At 41.9% G+C, this 21655-nt stretch overlaps 1 pseudogene; it reads right to left on the minus strand.

Moving 5' to 3' along the window:
* Positions 1-6449: 6449 nt before the first annotated feature.
* The window catches only part of LOC123802273 (E3 UFM1-protein ligase 1 pseudogene), a 74139-nt pseudogene continuing 58933 nt past the window's right edge, over positions 6450-21655 (minus strand).

Raw genomic sequence — 21655 nt, forward strand, 5'->3', positions numbered from 1 at the left:
CTCAGAAGGGAAAGGAAGCTGGATTCGGTGAATCATACAATGGCATCAAAACAATTCAAGGAACTGTCCAGAGGAAGTGACCAGAATAGCCCGGCTGATCTCTGCAGGCTGGGGCAGCAAGGAAAATGGAAGCAGTATCTCTGGGCTACAAGGAGAGGGCCATTCGAACAAGAAAATAAAGTCTGCCCACAGTGGGGAAACCGCCCCTTAGAACCAGTTACTGAAATGACGTCGGCCGACTCCCAGGCGTGGGAGGGAAATGCGGGCAGAGGGGGCAGCGGTGGAGGCTGGGGTGCCGGATGGAGGCTGGTCGCCCAAGCCCTGTGCCCACCTCTCCGCACCCAGTGCTCCATGGGTGACACAGGTGGCTTGCCACGGGCCATGATGGGAGCAGTCACACCCCAGACATCAGCAAGTATCGCAAACCCTGGGTCCTCTCCTGCCCGAGACAAGGTGCCACCATGTACATGTCGCTGCTGGGAAGCGACCCGATTGGGCAGGTAGGGGGACTCCAGTGGGTTTCGAGTCGATGCTAACACAGGGAAAGAGGAGCCTGTGGCCCAGGCTGTGTGGCCCCCGGGTGGGGGTGGGGGGGACCGTGTTTGCAGAGAAGTTTGAATACAGATGCTAACTAACTCCTGGGGCCTTTTCCCCCTTTCTCTGCTCTACCAGAGTCAATTCAGAAAATCTCTGTCGAGGAGAAGGAGGTTTAAAGTTTTCAAGACCCAGCTAACTAAACATGGAGCCCAGGAGAGGATAAACAGTCATCTGCTCTCATGCTCATGATCCACGGCTTCAAAGGACTCCGATGTGTTTACAAAAAGAACACGAGAGTTCTCTATGTTTATTTTAAAGTATGGACTTTAATAAACAGTCTTAAAAACAAAAAAACCCAAATAACACACAGGGGGAAACAACCTTCTTTCTTTGTTTTAAGCATCAGTCAAAACATAACACTCCCCTTGGCTTTGGCTTAAATGAGTTTGGTTTCTTCACAAAAGTTCACCGTTTATAAAATACATACACTTTATTGACTTTGATCTCCCCACTGGCTCAGCTTGAGGTTGGTTCAAAGTTCTATAGAGTTAAACACAACCACATGCACGGGGCAGCTCACGGGGACCCCTTGCCCGCGTCGGCAAGGGCAGCATCGGGATTGGAACCGGTTGAGAGGTGGGCGAGGCCAAGACCGAGGGTGTGCACTTCACCCCAAGGAGACCTCAGCCAAGTGCTCTCTCCTCCTGGCTTGCTTCTGCTCAGCCACAACTTGTGCCTGGAGAGGCAGCCCGGCAGACTTGGCCTGGAGCGCACTGCCCCTCGGAGGCCAGGGGGATGCCCGCTGAGCCAGCTCGCATCAGCGTGCGTCCTTCTAATCTTCCCTGATGTGGGAGGCTTTGAGAGAAATGCAAATCTTGGAAGATTAAAAAAAAAAAAAAGTAAAAACACACACCCTTTAGTTACAAGAAGTCAAAAGGATAGGCATTTTAAATCTGTGTGTATATAGGTAGGTAGGTAAATAGGTAGGTAGGCAGGCAAGTGGATGAGAAAGACAGACAGAGAGAAGTACATTCATAGCTAACTCTGATTCCATTCTTCCTGCAAGAAAATGCTGTTTTCTACATCCTCTTTGGCAGATGCTGGGGCTGCCTCCCTGCACCCATCATCCCCCTCTTCCCCGCTGACAGAGCCCTGGTTAGAGTCCAGCATCCACCTCTCCTCCTTAGGACTCAGGATTAAACCTGATCGTGCTAACCCAGTCAGGGTGACACCCTTCCCCTTCCTGGGGACTGGATTACTGATGGTAGGAGAGCAGTTCTAGCCCATGAGGTATGATGGATGGTTAGCTTGGACACCACTGGCAAAGGCTTTTCTTCCAGAAATAAAGAGAAGTAAGAAAAGGGGGTGGGGTGACACCCCGGGGTGTCTGAAGCTGCTGTCGCTGTCATAAAACCATGAGGGCAGCTACCTAAAACCGGCAGAGCAGGAAGATGAAGAGAACGTAGGTCTCTGATGATGTGATTAAACCGCTGAATTAGTCAACTGCTAAACCGACCTAATTCTGGACAACCTGTTATAAAGGAAATAATTTCCCTTATTATTTAAGTAATTTTTGGTAATAGTAAATTAAAATGTAATTCACATACCACAGAATCCACCAACTGAAAAGTGCACCATTAATGCTTTTCAACATATTCACAGAGTTGCACAACCATGGCCATAAATCATTGTTAGAACATTTTCACCATCTGCAAAGGAAACCCCATATACCTTTTAGTTCTCACTTCCCCAGTCAATCCTCCCACTCCCTGCAGCGTGACGCAACCATTATTTTGTCTTTACAGAATTGCCTATTGTGGACATTTCAAATGAAGGGAATCATACAGTAAATTGCTCTTTTGTGCCTGGCTTCTTTCACTTAAAATAATGTTTTCGGGCTTCATCCATATCGCAACAGATATAGGGACTCCATTCCTTATCATAGCTGAATAATATTCCAGTGTCTGGATACACCACCATGCCTCATTTGATGAACATATTGGTCGTTTCTACCTTTTGGCTATTATGGGTAGTACTGCTATGAATGTTCATGTAGAATTTTCATGTGGTCATATTTTTTCCCCTTCTCCTGCATATATAGCCAGGAATGGAATGCTGGGTTACTTAAGTAATGGTAAGTCGGCTTCTCTGTTGCTTGCAGCAGAACCATCTTAACTGATCTACTTTAAAGTAAATAAGACCAAGAGAGAGCCCTTGGTTTCTACACACACTCAGGCTGCCAGTCTTTGGCCATTCTCTCTCCTTGACGTTACCAGGAAGAGAATACAAAGTTCGAAAGTGCTGGGATATTTTGCATCTAATTTATCTTCCCGAAAAGTCGTTTATTTTGTCTGATTTTTGCATGTCATCCACTCCAGAGGCTCCAAAATTTCAAAAAACTACCATGGGACCCACTCATTCTCTTGATCAGGGTAGACTAGTGTAATCCTTCCAATCCTTCCAAACCGTCGCACTTTGTTGGGTTCCTTTGAGTATAAGAAACGTTGGCAGCTTCAAGGGTGTTCTTTAAAGTACCAATGATTCCTTGCATCATTCTCCATAAGTTTTCATATGTCAGTTATGTTTTAGAAGAACAAAGTACAGATTTCGAAGGGAGGGGACATTGGGATTCTGGAGGTCCAGGATGAAGGGGCACTACCAAAGAAAAAGGGGAGAAGAGGCAAAGGCAAGCTTTGTCATTTTAGAATTCTGCCGAAATCTCTATGACCTCACTCAAGAATTCTTCATGAAAATCATCTTGCTTGACATCCTTGTTAATTAATTAGGATATGTTAGATAGATTGGTGGATGGATGGATGGATGGATGGATGGATGGATGGATGGATGGACGGAGAGATAGCCATGACTATTATAGTAGGGTAGGGAATGGTAAGGGTGAAGTCCAGTAGGAAAGCAGAAATCATACACCATATATCAGTTACCACACAGCCCAACAGACAGGACTGAGTAATACAGGGAATTGGTTACACGGGTGTTGGAAGTCTGAAAAAACAAAATGGAGATACTGGAATAACCCAGATATCGATAACTACAGGAGCAATCTAGGGGAATAAAATGGAAGAGGTGATGTTATCAAACTCTGGGCTGGGATGAGAGGCCTTGCAGGACTGCTGCACAGACCTCTGGAACAAAGTCCCACCCCGCTGATATCCACACAGGTGGGAGGTAGGAGTCTACAGGAGGTCACTTCCTCCTCCTCTTCCACCGTCTAAACCCCTCTAGACTTATCATTAATAGACCTAATAGAAAGCTGGCCAGGGAGATTAGGAAATGTAGTTTGCAGGGTTTCAGCTCCAAAGTCACAGGGCAGAATATAAAAGAATGGTCTCAGGCTAACAGACAAGAGGTAATTAAACAGTGCTTTGGCCAGCAACATCCATACACAACCTTCTACCCTTACTTGAGATTTCATACAATAACAACTTGCTTCTGCCCTATAAGATGTATCAGTCTTTCTTACAAATGAAGACACTCTCCCCAAAAGATGAAACACAGGGCCCCACCTGTCCTCTACCCATCTCATATTCTGGTGAATTCCTTTTCTACTTCAGTCACAATACCACCTGCACTTCCATAACCTAGAGGTGAAATTTTAAAACCAACCATTGACAGCAAGACTCACATAAAATGAGGCAACAACAAAGAGGACAATGCACACCTGCTACAGTCTTCATTTCTGTATGAGACACATGACCATTGTTGGTTTCTAGAACTTCCCTCTTCCATTTCTCATTCTACAGGCCATTTCCCCACAGCCAGTCAGCCCCTCAGTTGGTCAGCGTTCTCTCTTTCAGTTTTATTTCTAAGGGACTGGATTGTCTACAGTCTTACTGTAGTAACTTAGGTTACTAGCGTTTTCCATCAGTGATTGTTATAGGACTTAACGGGACTAAGAGCTGCCCCCAGAGAATCCTCTAGGTTCCAGACATAGTCCTTCCTGTCGCTGGAGTATAGCAGCAACCTTTTCTGCTTGGTAATCAGGATCAATTGCCCCAGCCAGTGGCCTATCAGTTCAGTGGCATGAAAGCCTCAAATGTCTAGGTGAAAGTCTTGACTTTCAATTCAATGGAATCATTGTGTCCCCAGTGGAAGGATGCTTCTGTTGTTAACTTAGAACTCTAAATCCAAAGTTGCTAACATGGGAAGGAATATTTCTCCAGTGGGTTTGCTAGTGACAGGAGCCAAGTCTATCTTCATCCCTTGGTTTCTAGACCTTTATACTCTGATTATGGGGGAAACAGCACCATATCTCAATTACCACACACTGTAGAATGGTGTCCCCATATCTCAGGTGTTGTTTCTCAACTTGTACTGTAACTGCCTTGCCTGAGGGCCATTCTGATGTTCTATGAAGCCGGATGCTTCTGGGTGATGGGACACATGGTAAGACCTCTGAATTCCACAAGCATAAGCCCACTGCTGTATTTCTTTTGCTATAAATGAGTTCTCTGGCCAGAAGCAAAGTTGTGAGGGACACCATGACAGAGAATAACATACTCCATAAGTCCATGGATGAAGATGTTGCAGCAGTATTACACGCAAAAGACAAACCCCCATCTTGAATAAGGGCTTATTCCAATGGTATAAATTGCTTCTCTCTCCTTAATAGAATAGAAGGGATCCAACATAGTCACCATGCCTGCAGGTGGCCTTCAGGAATGACATCATATCAGGGGCTCAGTACACACTTCTGCTCATCAGTAGATCAGGTGTTCAGCAGTGGCAACAGCCAGATTAACGCTGGTGAGGAAAAGTCCATGTGGTGAAAAGATGTGGGGCTTCCATGCTTGCCAACATGGCCACCTTAAACATGGACCCATTAACTGAGCACCATTGTGGTTGAGGGGGAAAGCTGGCCAACATCCACAGAGTGTGTCATCTCATTCATCTGCTTAGTGAGAGCCTCTTGTAAATGCCACTCAGTTGCATTCACAAAGGACAGAAATAGCCTCCACTTTGTGCTCATTCTAAGATGTCCGCCACCATGCCTCTTCTCATTTCCAGGGGGTTCGGCACTCAAGAGCACGTCAGGATATCATCTCCAAAGGGAAAGACAAGAGTTGCACTTTGTACCTCTTACAAGTAGAAGTCCCTTCAGATTCTGGAGCCAATATACACCCTACATACTGTGTGCTATTCTACCAAGAAACAGAGATGAAGGGTTAAAGACCTGACCTTGTCATTTCCTTTCTGTAAATTCTCCAGTGTAGTCAGAAGCAGCCGTCTGGTTTCTCAAAACCTTGCCTTCAATGGCCACTTTGCTGCAAGCAACCGCAGGTAATATTGATTAATCATGATGCCACTGCACATGCATGAATTGCCAATACCCAATGTTTCATTGGCAAGGGGCTCAGCATTGCTTTCAAGGCCAAAGACAGGGACAAATCAACTGCAAATTCCCATTTTGAGGGTCTGTTTCCTGGGACTCCCTCCTTTCAGTACCCTAAATACAATATCAGTTAGGTTCTAGTCAGGAAAAGAGAAAGCACATTGAGTATTGCAATGCACAAAAACTGTAAAATGGGCATTGGAAGGCTGAAAAAACAAACATATGGATGCTAAAGTAAACCAGAGCTCACGTACAGCAGGAACTACCGTGCAGGGCTGGTGGGGAAACGGGAAGAGGTATTGTTACCAGGCCCCAGGGGTTGAAGGAGGGGCTCACTCAAACCTCTGGGGAGGGAGGTGTCTCTGCACAGCTGATACCCCAGCCTCTGAAGACAGCATACCAGGCTCTGGAGAGGAGATCTTCAGGGGAAAGCCTTGCGCTGCTGGTGCCTTGACCTCTGCGTAGGGCGTTGAGGTCGACCACCAGATTTGGAGGTGGGCTTCTCTCTGGAGGTCCACAGTTCGGATCTCTGGATGGAGGCATAACCCAGTGGGTATTCAGATCACTGGTGCAGCTGGAAGTGTGCCTTGCAGATGCTCAAGTGCTCCCAGGGGCCTGGTGCAGGGCGTGAGTGAGGACAGCCCAGCTGGCAGTCTAGCTGTTGCTGGCATCGCTGGACAGGCACAGCGTGAGCATGGCTGGTGCTGGCAGCAGTCAAGAAGTGGCAGGTGGAGCCTTCTTTCTGCTGCTGCAACGGCCACTGTGATCAGAACCGGAAACCGGGAGGGGAGCCCGTTTCACCTTTCTCACACTTGCCAATCTCCCCTAAATGCCCCTGTTGGCAGAACTAACAAGAAGCCTCCATGCTGTTTTTCCATGGTGGCTGCACCAATTTACATTCCCATCAAATGTTCCCCTGTTTCCGATATCCTCACCAACACTTTTTATTTTTTGTCTTTTTTAGAACAACCATTCTAACAGGTGTGAGGTGATATATCACTGTGGTTTTGATTTGTATTTCCCGATGATAAGTGATGTTCAGCATCTTTTCTCATGTTTGTTGGCCATCTGTATGTTTTTTTTGGAAAAATGTCTATTCAGATCCTCTGCCCATTTTTTTTTCTTTTTGAGAGAGAGAGAGAGAACACAAGTGGGGATGAGAAGGGCAGAGGGAGAGGGAGAGAGTATCCTAAGCAGGCTATGCACCCAGCGCGGTGCAGGGCTTGATCCCACGACCCTGAGATCATGACGTGAGCCAAAAATCAAGAGTCAGACACTTAATGGACTGAGCCACCCAGGCGGCCCCCTCTTCTCATTTTTTTTTAAAGATTTTATGTATTTATTTGACAGAGAGATAGACAGAGAGCATAAGTAGGCAGAGCGTCAGGCAGAGAGGGAGAAGCAGGCTCTCCACTGAGCAGGGAGTCTGACGTAGGGCTCGAAACCAGGACCCTGAGATCATGACCTGAGATCATGACCCAAATCAAAATCAAGTCAGACACTTAGCGGCACCCCCTCTGCTCATTTTTTAATTGGGTTGTTCAGGGGTTTTGCTACTGAGTTGTAGGAGTTCTTTATGTATTGGGGATACTAGTCCCCTATCAGATATATGATTTGAAAATCCATTTGGTGAGTTGCTGCTCTTGAGATTGACATTGCTCCGGAGCCAGAGCAGTTACTGCCCCGTTCAGTAATCACAAGACTAGAAGAGACAGGCATGCTTTGCTGCCTTCACAGATTCTGAGTACAGGAAAGGTGGTGGCATGCCGGGTAAACCACTGAGTGAACTTTTTTTTAAAGCCAAAATGACTGACTTAACTGCACTATTCCTCATTGGGCAGGGGGAAAAAAAGACATGATAACATGCTCGTTTCAACAAGTGGCTCCTAAGCATATGTAGAGATGGCTTTATGAAATTCAAAGTAGGTTTCATAATTTTCCAGTATAATGAAGAAAAGTGACTTGCGCCTATCTCTGGAGACATGGCCTTATATGGTGGTTGAGATGCAGGCTCTCGTGGGAGACTTGCAGACTTCAAATCCTGGCCCCACCACTTGTAAGTGTGAGCAGCCTCACATTCTCCAAGCGCGTTTCCCTCATTTGTAAGTGAGGAAAATGTACTTCTGCCTTCATTGCATAATTCTTGCTAGGATCAACTGAGATAATACTTATAAAGAGATTGAAACAGTGCCCGGGACATAGTAACCCCTATGTTACCATCATCCAGAGAAATGACTCTTTAAGAACAATTTCTAATAATTAGAAAGATTTTATAAAGTTTTTATATAGTTGGAAAAGCCTGGAAATCTCAAGGTTTAATTATATTTCTTAGGCAAATCCAAACTCCTTTATCTCATTGTCCATCTGTTCCTTTCTCCATGCTCCTTGGAGCTACTGTGGTTCATTTTCAAGCAAAATATCAAGGTCGGAGGAAAGGAACTACAGAAAGTTCAAGTATTTTTGTTGGAACTATTAGCATTCTGTGAAAGCCTTTCCTTTGGTTGAGTGCGTGTGTCTGTTGAGGGGGGCGGGTTATGTCACACTGGTTTTGCAGAGCAATGTGGGGCTATCTAGGGGACAAATGGAAATATAGCCCCCTTTTCTGGCTATGTGACTTCGATTTTAACATCCAAATCTGCACTCCCATTTTTGGCGCTCACAATTAGTAGAACAATACCTGCCCCACCTTCTGCTCAATGATAGGCTAAGAATGCATGGAATGTCTGGAAAGTAGGAATAGATACCGTTACCATCATCAGGGCTTTTATGAAGAGACTCTCTCCTTTTTTCCAGCTCTCAGGCTAGATATCAGACCCAGAGAAGCAGGGCGATTGGAAGAGGTTGTCCTGCTCTTGAAGCCACACTATGACGTGTGGGCAAGATAGCTAAAAATGTCAGCACTGACAAACCAGTTATTAGCGACTCTTTTTCTAAAGGCTGTCAAGCTGCACCTGCTCTCATTTCCATCCCTTCTGACCTCTCGACCCCTTGGCTCCATCAGTTCTCTGCTCTTGTTCCTTTGCACAGTTGGTCTCTCTCCAGTGGCTCTGCCCCCTTCTATGGGGGCAGATGTATTCAGACCTCCCCAACCTAAACAAAACCTTTCCTAAATCGGCTTCTACCTTCAGCGCCTGCCCATTCCTGTCCTCCATTTGCTTCCACAGTTCTCACAGGCTGCTGTGGATTTTCCCCCCATACCCACTTTGCTCTATTTGTTGCCATTTGCTTTCCTTTCTTGACCCCTAATAATCAGTTAAGAATGGCCTCCAATGACCAAACTCACTGCACACTTTTGCATCCTCTCTTCAGCAGCATGTTGATACCCTATCTCGCTTGGTTTCTGCATCTGTGCATTGTCCTGGTTTCCTGCGTGGCGTGGGGGTTGTCTGTTTTCATTTTTGTTTTTTGGTACAACTATTCTCCTATTAGAACTACATAAATGTAAACAACATTTTCCAAATTCTCTTTCTGATCTACTTCTCTTGCTACACTCATTTGTCCCTTGGTGAGGTCACCCTCTTTCATGATTCCAAATCTGGGTCAAATCAATTAAGAGTGATCTCTAATTCCCCAATCCACCTGGAACTCATCTCCTGAGATCTAGGTCCCTGTTTCCAACTGCCCACTTGGATGTTGTGTTTGGGTTGTTAAGTTCCATACTTCCTAAAATGACCCAGGCCCTGGATGATCCAGGACCTTCACTTTCAACCTTTAACCAGTTGCCAGGAGCAATCAATAATTTCATCATAGTGCCTCCTGTTCTTTCTACTAGCACTGGCTTGGTCATGCCTTTATGTCTGGCTTGGACCATTTCAGCAATATCTTAATGGGTCTCTTTCCTTCAATATCTCTATCCTCCTCTCCTGCACACCACTTCTTGATTGATCTTCTAACTGTCTTACATTGGTCCCATACATGTCTGCTCATAAGTCTCATTATCAACTAAATCAAGATTAGTTGCCTTAAGGAAACAATCAACAAAATGAAAAGGCAACCTACAGAATGTGGGACAATATCTGCAAACCATATATTCGATAAAGGATTAATACCTAAAATATGTAAAGAACTCCTACAATTCAATAGTAAAAACAAAACAATTGTAAAAATAGACAAAGGAACTGAATGGACATTTCTCAAAAGAAGACACAAATGGCCAACAGGTGTATGAAGAGGTGCTCACTATCACTAATCATCAGAGAAATGCAAATCAAAGCCACAGTGAGTTATCAGCTCACACCATTAGGATAGCTATTATCAAAAATCCACAAAAAATAACACATGTTGGCAGTGAAGCATACATAGTACCATTTATATGTGGAATCTATAAAAGTTGAACTAGGAAAACAGAGAGTAGCATGGTGATTGCCATGTGCTGGGAGATGGGGGAAATGGGGAGATGCTGGTCAAAAGGGTACAAACATTCAGTTATAAGATGAAGAAACTCTAGAGATCCAATGTACAGCATTGCGTTAACAATAATACATTGCATTAACTATACAACTGTACATACACACATTATTTATATCAACTATACAGAATTACATAAACTATAATTACATTACATTAACTATAAAGTAGTTAGCATCCTTGAATTTTGCTAAGAGAGTAGATGTTAAGTGTTCTGGCCACACACAATGCAAAAATGGTAACTATATGAGGAGAGAAATGCTAATTAGCTTGATTGTAGTAATCATTACATTAGTTATACTTATATCAAAACACCCATTGTACACCTTAAATATATACCCTTTTTTGTCAATCATTCCTCAGTAAATCTGGCCAAAAAGTAGTAAAACTCAAGCAAGTCTCTTTAAGTTACCGACTTTACCAAACATAAAGTCCACTAAGTAATATACAATCTGAAGCCTACTGGGATATAAAATCCTGACTGTAGAAATTCTTTTTCATCACTATCCAACCTTAGCATCTAAAGCAGTGCTTGGCTCATGAGAGATATTCCATAACTCATTGTCCAGTGAATGAAAGACTGTGAATAAAATAATAAGTTGAAGAAGAAGAGAACAGTTTGGCTAGTCTGAAGATTTACCGGAGACTGAATAGGGACAGATTATTAAGGGTCTTGAATGTAATACTAAAGCAACTAAACTTTTTTTTAAACCACTTTATTGAAGTATATTTGTACATACATACGTGTGTAATGTATGCAACTTGATGGATTTGGAGATAAGTGTACCCCCATAAAACCATCAACACAATCTGTGCCATAAACATGTCTGTCCCCTCTAAGTGTCCTTCTGCCCTCTTTATCATTTTTATTATTCTTTGGAATAAGAGCACTGAAGATCTACCCTCTTAAAAAAAAAAAAGATCTACCCTCTTAACAAATTTTTAAGTATATAGTATATTATTGTTAACTATAGGCACTATGCTGTAAAATAGATCTCTAGGACTTATTCACCTCACATATCTGAAACTTTGTACCCTTTGACTAATGCCTCCTCATTTCCCCTTCTGCCTAGACAATTCTGCACCCTATTTCTATGATTTGACTATTTTAGATTCCTTATGTAAGTGGTATCATGCAGTATTTGTCCTTCTGTATCTGGCTTATTTCACTTAGCACAATGTTCTCCAAGTCCATCCACACTATGACAAATGATAGAATTTTCTTCTTTTTAAAGGTAGAATACTATTCTCTTGTACATATTCTGCAATTTCTTTATCCATTTACCTGTTGAGGAACACGAAGTTTGTTTCCATATCTCGGCTATTGTGAATAATGTTGCAATGAACATAGGAGTTCAGATGTTACTTCAAAAAACTGATTTCGTTTCCTTTGCTATATACCTAGAAGTTGGACTGCTAGAGTATACAGTAGTTCTATTTTTATTGAGGAATCTCCATACTGTTTTCTAAAGCGGCAATACCAATTTACATTAGTACAAGGGTTCCCTTTTCACCACATCCTCACTGACATGTGTTATCTCTTATCTTTTTGGCAACAGTCATCCTAACAGGTGTGAGGGGATATTTATTGTGGTTTCGATTTGCATTTCCCTGATGGTTAGTGACTTTGAGCACCTTTCATACACCTGTTGGCCATTTGTAAGTCTTCTTTTGAGAAATGTCTATTCAATTCCTTTGCCTATTTTTTAATTGGGTTTTGGTTTTTTAAAAATTTTGTTCTGTTTTTGCTATTGAGTCTTAGGAGTGCCTCATACATTTTTTATATATCCCTTATTGGATAAACAGTTTGCAAATATTGTCTCCCATTCTGTAGGCTGCTTTTTTCTTTTTATTGGTGTTGATTTCCTTTTCTGTACAGAAGATTTTTAGGTCAATGTTGTCCCACTTAACTATTTTTGTTTTGTTGCCTTTGCTTTTGGTGTCAAATCCGAAAAATCATTGCCAAGACCAATGTTAAATAGAGTCCAGGAGTTTTACAGTTTCAGATCTTAACATTTAAATTTTTAATCTATTTTGTGTTGATTTTTGCATACAATGTAAAGTAAGAGTCCAATTTCAATCCAATATTGCATGCGAATATCCAGTTTTCCAAACAACATTATTAGAGAGACTATCTTTTCCCCATTGTGTATTCTTGGCACTCTTCTTGAAGATCAGCTGACTGTATGTGCCTGGGCTTATTTCTGGGCTCTCTCTTCTGTTCCATTAGCTTATGAGTCTATTTTTATGTCAGTTCCACACTGTTTTGATTATTGTAACTTTGTAATATAGTTTGAAATCAAGAAGTGTGATGCCTACAGCTTTGTTCTTGTTTCTCTAGATTTTTCTGGCTATTTGGGTTCTTTTGTGGTTCCATACAAATTTTAGGATAAGTTTTTCTATTTTTCTGAAAAATTCCATTGCAATTTTGATAAGGATTGCATTGGATCTTTAAATCACTTTTGGCAATATGAACACTTAACAATATTAATTATTCCAATCATGAACACTAGATATCTTTTCATTTACTTGTCTTCTTTCATCACTATTCTACAGTTTTAATTGTACAGATCTTTCATATCCTTGGTTAAAATTATTCATACGTATTTCATTGTTTTTTATGGTATTGTAAATGAGATGTCTTTTTCTTTTTTAGATAGTTTCTTGTGCATGTATAGAAACACAAGTGATTTTTATGTGTTGATTTTGTGTCCTGAAACTTTAATAAATTTATTAGTTCTATCAGTTTTTTAGTTGAGTCTAGGATTTTCTACATATAAGATCATGTCATCTGAAAACAGAGAAAATTTTACTTCTTTTTAGTTTGGGATGCTTTTTTTTTTTCTTGCCTAATTGCTCTAGCTGGGACTTCCAGTACTGTGCTGAATAAGAATGATGAGAGCAGGCATCCTTGCTTAGTTTCTTTTTTTTTTTTTATTTATTTATTTGACAGAGATAGAGACAGCCAGCGAGAGAGGGAACACAAGCAGGGGGAGTGGGAGAGGAAGAAGCAGGCTCCCAGCGGAGGAGCCTGATGTGGGGCTTGATCCCATAACGCCGGGCTCACACCCTAGGCCGAAGGCAGACGCCTAACCGCTGCGCTACCCAGGCGCCCCCCTTGCTTAGTTTCTGATCTAAGAGAAAAAGCATTCAGCTTTTCACTATTGAGTGTGATGTTAGCTATGGGCTTGTCATAGATGGCCTTTATTATGTTAAGGTAAACTCCTTCTATACCTAATTTGTTGAGATCATGGATTTGTTTTGATCATGAAAAGATGTTTTATTTGTCAAATCCTTTTTTAAACATCTACTGAAATGATCATATGCTTCTCATCCTTCATTTTTTTAATGCAGTATATCACATTTATTAACATGTATATGTTGAAACACCCTTGCATCCCAAGGATAGACTCCATTTGATCATACTGTATGATCCTTTTCATGTGTTATTGAATTCCTTTTGCTAGTATTTTGTTGAAGATTTTTGCATCTATATCCATTAGGGATATTAGTCTGTTATTTTCTTTTCTTGTAGTGTCCTTGTCTGGCTTTATTATCAGGTCTCATAAAATGAGTTTGGAAGTGTGTCCCTTCTCGGGACGCCTGGGTGGCTTAGTGGGTTAAGCATCTGTCTTCAGCCCAGGTCATGATCCCAAAGTCCTGGGATAGAGTCCTGCATCGGGCTCCTTGCTCAGCGGGGAGTCTGTTTCTCCCTCTGCCCTTCACCCCACTCATGCTCTCTCTCTCGATCTCACTTTCTGTCAAATAAATAAATAAAATCTTTAAAAAAAGGGGGGGGGGAGTGTGTGCCTTCCTCTTCCATTTTTTGAAAGAGCTTGGGAAGCATTGATATTAATTCTTCTATAAATGTTGGGTACAATTCACCAATAAAATCATTTGGTCCTGGGCTTTTCTTTGTTTGGAGGTTTTTGACTATAGATTCAATCTCCTTATGCATTATTGTTCTTTTCAGATTTTCTATTTCTTCATGTTCACTGTTGTTAAGTTGTATGTTTCTATGACTTACTTATTTCTTCTAGGTTACCCAGTTTGTTGGTGTATAGTAGTCTCTTACAATCTTTTGTATTTCTGTGGTGTTAGCTGTATTTTTTACATCCATTCCCATTTTCAAGTTCTATGGTATTAGAGTCAATTTTTGCTACATAGCAAACAGCCATAAATCTTAGTATCCTAAAACAATAAGTACTTATTTTTCATTCACTTGTATGTTGGTAGGCTGGGGCAGATATCCTTCAGGCTGAGGATTAGCCAGGTTTGATCCACATGTTTTATTCTTTTGGAGGGGCTGTAACAACCTGGAACATGTTACTTTTATGGCAAAGATCAGAAATTCCTAGAGGAGTAAGTGGAAGCATGTGATATGTCTAAGATCTAGTCTCAGAGCTAGTTCTGCTATGATTCTGCTGATCGCTGATGACAAGTCAAGCTCAATGTTAGTGGGCAGGTCAGCTACCCCTCCCATGAAGGTGAGGGGGAGGAGAAATATAGTCTGTCACACCTACAATCTTCAAGCACAAGCCCCAGAACCTTCTTCCTTATTGACTTTTTAGAAGTTGCTGTATGCATCATAGTATATATTCTTTATTTTTTAGTCTGTTTAGAGTTAATATTATACCAGTTCACATAAAATGTAAGAACTTTGCAAGTGTATAGCCCATCTTCCAGCCCCATCTGTTATGCTAGTTGTTATATGTAATACATCTATCATATATTCCAAAATACAGTGTTTCAGTTTTTGCTTTGAATAATCATATGGGTTTTTATAAAATTAAGAGGAAAAACTGACCTTATGTTCACATATTTACCATTTCTAGTCCTCTTCATTGTTTAATGAAGATCCAGATTTCCATCTGTTATCATTTCTTGTCATCCTGAAGAAACTTCTTTGGCATTTACTATAGCCCAGGTCTGCTGACAACAATTTTTTTTTTCTCTCTCTCTCTCCTTTTTTGTTTTGTTTTATGTGTCTTTATTTTGTCTTCATTATTGAAGGATATTTGAACTTGATATAGAATTCCACCCTATTTTTTCCTCTTTCAGAAAGTATTTAAAGATGTCATATCACCTTTTCTTGGCTTCTTTTTTTTTCTAACCGGTTTCTACTATCCTTCATTATATGACCCTAATGTCCATGCTGGGAATCCCCTTCCCTAAATCTACTTTGTTTAGAGATTGATTCTTGAGTTTTATCCCAGGAAAAATTGTCCTTAACACCTGTAATATGGGAATGTACTGGAAGCGGGGGGTGCATGACTGACCCCTATGGCTTTGTAGGCAAAAGAGCCAATAGTAACTTTGTTTCAGATGACAGGACTGTATATCCAGAAAATTAAAGAGATCCTTATATTAGGATTAATAAAAGAATTTCATAAGATAGCCAGATACAAAGTTTACAAAATGAATTCCTTTTGTTTATGCTAACAATAAAAAGTAGGAAGTTACTTTTTTTTGAGAGAGAGAGAGAAAGAGAGTTGGCAAGCTGGGGGAGGGGAAGCAGCAGAGGGAGAGGGAGAGAGAGAATCTTAAGCAGGCTCCACGTTCAGTGCAGAACCTGACATGGGGCTCGATCTCACGAACCTGAAATCATGGCCTGAGCTAAAAATCAAGAGTGAGGAGCTTAACCGACTGAGTCACCCAGGTACCCTGGAAATAAAATGTTTTAAAAATACCATTTACATGTACAAAAGAACTGTAACATTTAGAAATAAATTTAATAAAAAGAGTCAGTATGCTTATAAATATAACTGTCAGATATCACTGAAGAACATAAAACAAAATGTGAATACATAGAACTTATTCATTTTATAACTGGAAGTTTGTACCTTTTGACCCCCTTCCCCCCTTTTGCCCATCCCCCACCACTTGCCTCTGGCAAGCACCAATCTGTTCTCCCTATCTATGAGCTCCTTTTTAAGCTTCTCCACACAAGTGAGATCATATGGTATTTGTCTTTTCTGTCTAACAACAATAATATTTTACATTCTCCTTGAAAAAGATTCTACCGAATTGTAGAAATTCTGGAAAACATCACAGCAAGAGCTGGCCTAAAATGAAATCTTCAAGTAAATCACTGAGCGGGGTGGGCAGCCTCTAAAATGGCTAATGAGCCCCACGTCTTAGTATTCACACCTTTATATAAACCCCTCCCCATGAACGTGAGCTGGACCGTGTGTCTGTCTGTCTTTTTTTTTTTAAGATTTTTTATTTATTTATTTGACAGAGAGAGACAGCCAGCGAGAGAGGGAACACAAGCAGGGGGAGTGGGAGAGGAAGAAGCAGGCTCATAGCAGAGGAGCCTGATGTGGGGCCCGATCCCAGAACACCGGGATCATGCCCTGAGCCCAAGGCAGACGCTTAGCGACGGAGCCACTCAGGCGCCCCTGGCCTTGTGTCTTTCTTCTAACAAAAAAGAATATGGCAAAAGTGGTGGGCTGTTACTTTTGACTATTATAAAAAACATTCTGGTTTCTCTCTTATTCTCTGGTATTTCTCTCAATCTCTCTCTCTCTGTGTGTCTCTCTCCACTTTTTCTCTGGGTCAAGCCAGTTGCTATGCTGCGGATAGCCCTACGGAAGGGCCCATATGGCAAGGAGCTAATGTCTCTGGTCAACAGCCATTTAGGCCCTGCTGCTTGCTGACAGCAACACGGGTGAGCTTGGAAGCAGATATTCCTCCAGACAAGGCTTGAGATGACTATTGCCCTGGCTGACACCTCGATTTCAGTCTGTGAGAGTCCTTATTTGCTTTCTGTTACATAGATACAAAGCATCTTCATCTTAGAGACAGAGACTCAGACACTCAGCTAAACTATGCAGATTCTTGACCCACAGAAACTTGAGATAATACATGTTGTTTTAATCCACACTGGTTTGGGATTATTTGTTATGCAGCAATAGGTAACTAACACACTGACTATTTATAATACAAGGTACCTGGCTTCATGTAAGACTCTGGCTTAAACGGTGTTTGCACTGTCTGAAACCCTTGTCCACGTTGGACCACCCTTGAATACAAAAGGAAGGTCAATGAGTCGGGACCAGAAAGAGTCAGGAAATCTTTCCCTGAGTCCCAACTCCATGGCTGGTTGGCCAGGCGTCTCTGGGTTGACCACCTTCGGTGTCCTCCTCTTTTAAAAGGCATAATAATTCCTGCCCTACTTTTCAGAGTTATCGCTGCCCGCGGTTGAAATCATACAGGTGAAAAAAACTTCCGACAAGTAAAGCACTGTGTGAACATGAAAAGTGTGGTTTTTAAAAGCCAGGGTTGGCTCTATCGTCTTTTTGTGTTCTGTTCCTTTAAACGCATCCATCCCTGTACAACCTAATTGGGCTGTCATATTGAGCTTGAGAAATATGACTGATTGCAACTCTATACCACCTGGCTTGGGTAAAAGCAATACCAAGATGCTACTGAAACGCAGTGTGTTTTCAAAGAATCCTTCTCTCCTCTAGGGAGCTGGCTGTCAGACTACATCCTGGCATGTGGAGATGAGCACTTCCTCCCATGAATCAGGGTGGGGCCAAGGAGGAGGTCTTTCCTGATGGTACTAGAACAACCTAAGCGTCTTCTCTGTTAAGTAGACAAAGAAAGTACCACATGACTTCCTGTATTCTATTCTCTGGGGTCTCATCCTTGTAAGGAAATACTGAAATGTGACAGGAAGTGTGTTTGCTAAAATAGAAATAATAATTAAGTCATGTGAATCAAAATAACAAAATATATATGGGATTAAAAAAAAACGAAAGAAAATTCCAACCAAATCTAAATCTAATCATATGAATATTGAGCGAAGCTCAGTTATTTAACAAGAATTTATCAGACAACATGTGTCCAAAATGTTTTGTACTGTTTAGGCACTTTTCTGCATTTTGTGAAATGTCTACAGTAAATTTGCAATACTTTGGTGATTATGAATGGAAAAGGTTCAATTAGGAAAGGTTTCCAGCAAATAACACACAGTGTACCTGCTTGTTTTTGCAGAAAGAAACACCAGAATGATGAGCCTGAAACTGATGAGTGGGTCGGAACAGGACGGGAGGTAGAGAGGGAAGCGAGACTTCTTACAATGTATCTTTTTATATCTTTTTTATTTTTGAACCATATAAATGGTTTATGTATTCAAAAAACAAAATGAAATCAAAATGGATTTTTAAAAAAACCTTAAAATTGAATACCAGCAGAAGCAAACAACTTAAATATATCAAATTGATCAAATAACCAAAGAAAAAAGTTATTTCAAGTAACTGTTGATTTCAAGAGACATCTGATCCTAACTAATTCAAGTCACTCTTATCTCTGACTCCTGAAATGGAATATATTCTAATGCTAAAGAAATAGCTAAGCAACCTGAAGGTTTACTTGCTAGGTGTGTTGAGAGTAGTAATACTAGTATTTGTGATGGTTACTTTTATGTCTCAACTGGAGTGGACCACAGGCTGCCCAAACATTCTGGATAGGCATGCGAGGGTGTTTCCAACGAGATGAATGTTTGAATCGGGAGACTAAAGAAGGCACGACCTCCCCAGTTATTTATCAACGTCAAAAAGAAATCTATATCTGTAGAGCAGAGAGATCTGATGGCCACAACCTTCGCCAAAAAATCAGACTTATGTCACAAATAGTAGGACAATGTAACATCACAGCCTCTTGATGTGATGAAGTAACAAGCCCTCCGCACCACCTGTGTAATATTCTTACCAAAGTTATTTAACCTGCATATAATCATACATTCAGACTTTACACTGAAGTACAAGAAAAACACAGAAGTTACCGGGAACAAATTCAGTAACACCATGAGGAGGTGATAAGATCAGCCTAGAAGGTAGGAGCTGTACAAGAATATTGGCTTGAACTCATCAAAAATACAGTGTCACGAAAGACATAAAAGGAAGTGGACTGTTCTATCATCAAGAAGCTTAAGAACAATAACATCCCCACACAGGGTGTGAGCCTTAATAGGATCCTGACCCAAACAAAGGAAAATAGACTACCTGAGATGATGAAATGAAATGTTCACTTTATTAGGTATGATAATGGCATATTAGTTACATAGGAGAATAGCTAAGGAGATTTGTGCTGAAGGATTTAGAGGTGAACTTCTGCGATGACTACAGTCCACTTTCAGCAGAAGAGCGCAGATGTATGGCCGTGCATACACAGAGAAAACGAGAGCAGGGGCCGGGGGAGAGCACACAGGTGCACAGGAGAGACAACAAGCAAATGGGGCAGAATTGGTGAATCTAGGCCAGGAGTAGATGGGTTTCATTTTTCAATTTTTCCCATTTTTTTGCCTGTTTGAAAATTTTCGAAATAAGAAGTTGGGGGTGGGAGGGGAGTATTGATGATAATACCTTTTTTTTTTTTAAAGATTTTATTTATTTATTTGACAGAGATAGAGACAGCCAGCGAGAGAGGGAACACAAGCAGGGGGAGTGGGAGAGGAAGAAGCAGGCTCATAGCGGAGGAGCCTGATGTGGGGCTCGATCCCATAACGCCGGGATCACGCCCTGAGCCGAAGGCAGACGCTTAACCACTGTGTCACCCAGGCACCCCGATGATAATACCTTTGCAAAAATCAAGTTAAATTGCTGCAGGAAAGAAAAATGATTGATCCCTGTTCTTAGATAAGAATAGTAACTTCCCCCGCAGCTGGGGAGGAACGCCCATCACTGTCACTGTCAAGGTTCACTCTGTGATTCTGCGTGGGACTCAATAATTTGAAAGGGCAAACTTGATCTACATTCTCCGAAGCAATCGCTACAAAAGCGAGAAGCACTTTTCCAGGGCAGCCAAGGTTCCAGGGAGGCGAACTGTGCGGGATGAGAGGATCTTGTTTCGGAATAAAGGGCAGGCAGGGAAATAAATTAGGGCTTGCCTTGGAAAGATGGAGCAGGGCAAGTGTCAGTTGCACAACCAGAATCAGAAAGTGGCAACCAGCAGAGGGAGGTGGCGGGGCAGGGGGCGGTGAGGTGGAGGAAAGATAAATGTGTGGCTGAAAGAAGAAATGCGGGCTCAGAGATGAAGCTTAATATAATTTAGTGCATGAGCGTGATGTTTCCCAATTTCTGGGAGAGCGCTTTGGCTATTGTTAACGGAAGACTTTCTGTGGCCTCTCAGTGTGTTTTGATTCTTTCATCTGTCTCCACCCTCACCACCCCCAGTACTTGATCATCTCCAAGACCTCTGCACCCCTCTTCCTCCTCCACAGCACTCAGATGAAATGCTTGGCTGCTGTTTGTGCAGTGCTCACTCAGGTTTTCAGGCCCAGCCTCTCCCCAAGGAGACTCTTCTGTTACTGGGGATTTGAAAGAAACACGTGTAACCCTTAGAGCTTCCCGAGTAGGTGCAAAGAATCATGGTTTTACAGCACGAACTGGAATCACTTAGTTTTCAAGTTCTTTGCAAGACTGACTTTTTCGAATTTTCTACAAGGAACAAACCTTACAACTGTGCAAGGGTGTGGCTGAAGCTGGAGCCAAAATACATATATATGCGCCATTCACCCTTTGGGTAGTAGGTACTGCATTTGTATTCCTGTGCTCAGCTGAGCAGTGAAGGGTAGATAAGCCTTCTTGATACTGCTTGGAAAATCCAGAGGAAAATGGGCCAGAGGCAGAACGTCTGGCCAAGGTACCCTGACACTTCATTTCTTCCCATGAAATCTGCTCAAAATATCTTCCATCGTACGTTTCCTTGAAAAATCAGATTCTAAATGTAGTGAGTTTGGGCATAAGATAGTTGCTCTTGCCTAACCCAACAAGCACCTGTTTCCATAAAACTTCAAGTGCCCAATGGGTACTAAATATATGTACGCTTAATACAACCTAAAAGACTTTACACAGCTTTTTGTCCTGGGACCAGGGTTTTGCTAGATAAACATTTATTGGATGGTATCGCAAGCTGGCTTAATCAACTTTGCTTTTCACACCGCCTGCTAAGATGTTCAGAGCGAAATTTGAAACCTACCTCTACTAGTGTGATCAAAACCCTGCATCCTGGAAATGCAGAACCCTAAAAACAAACAAAACCTATAGCCTGCATGAGGGGCCCTATTTTTGCATCTGCATGATTCATTACTTCCCATGGGTTGTAGTTCTCTAAGTTGCCTTGAATCCTTCTCAGAATGAGGAGGTGTATTTGGGATGAAGGGAACACTGGCCAAACCTAAACTAAAGCAGAGGCTGCTCCTTCTCAGGCTCTAGGATGTTCTCAATGTGCAGTGGACCCCAGGATGTCTTGCCAATATTCAAAGGTAATCTGCCAAAGACCACCAGGCCTGAACCCCAATTCACGATTGTTCTCTAAGAACAGCAAGTGCCTGGACAGCTGCACCCAGATGGC

Source organism: Ursus americanus, chromosome 31 (genome assembly GCF_024610735.1).
Source record: "Ursus americanus isolate L20-20 chromosome 31, mUrsAme1.1.p, whole genome shotgun sequence".
Taxonomy (NCBI): Eukaryota; Metazoa; Chordata; class Mammalia; order Carnivora; family Ursidae; genus Ursus; species Ursus americanus.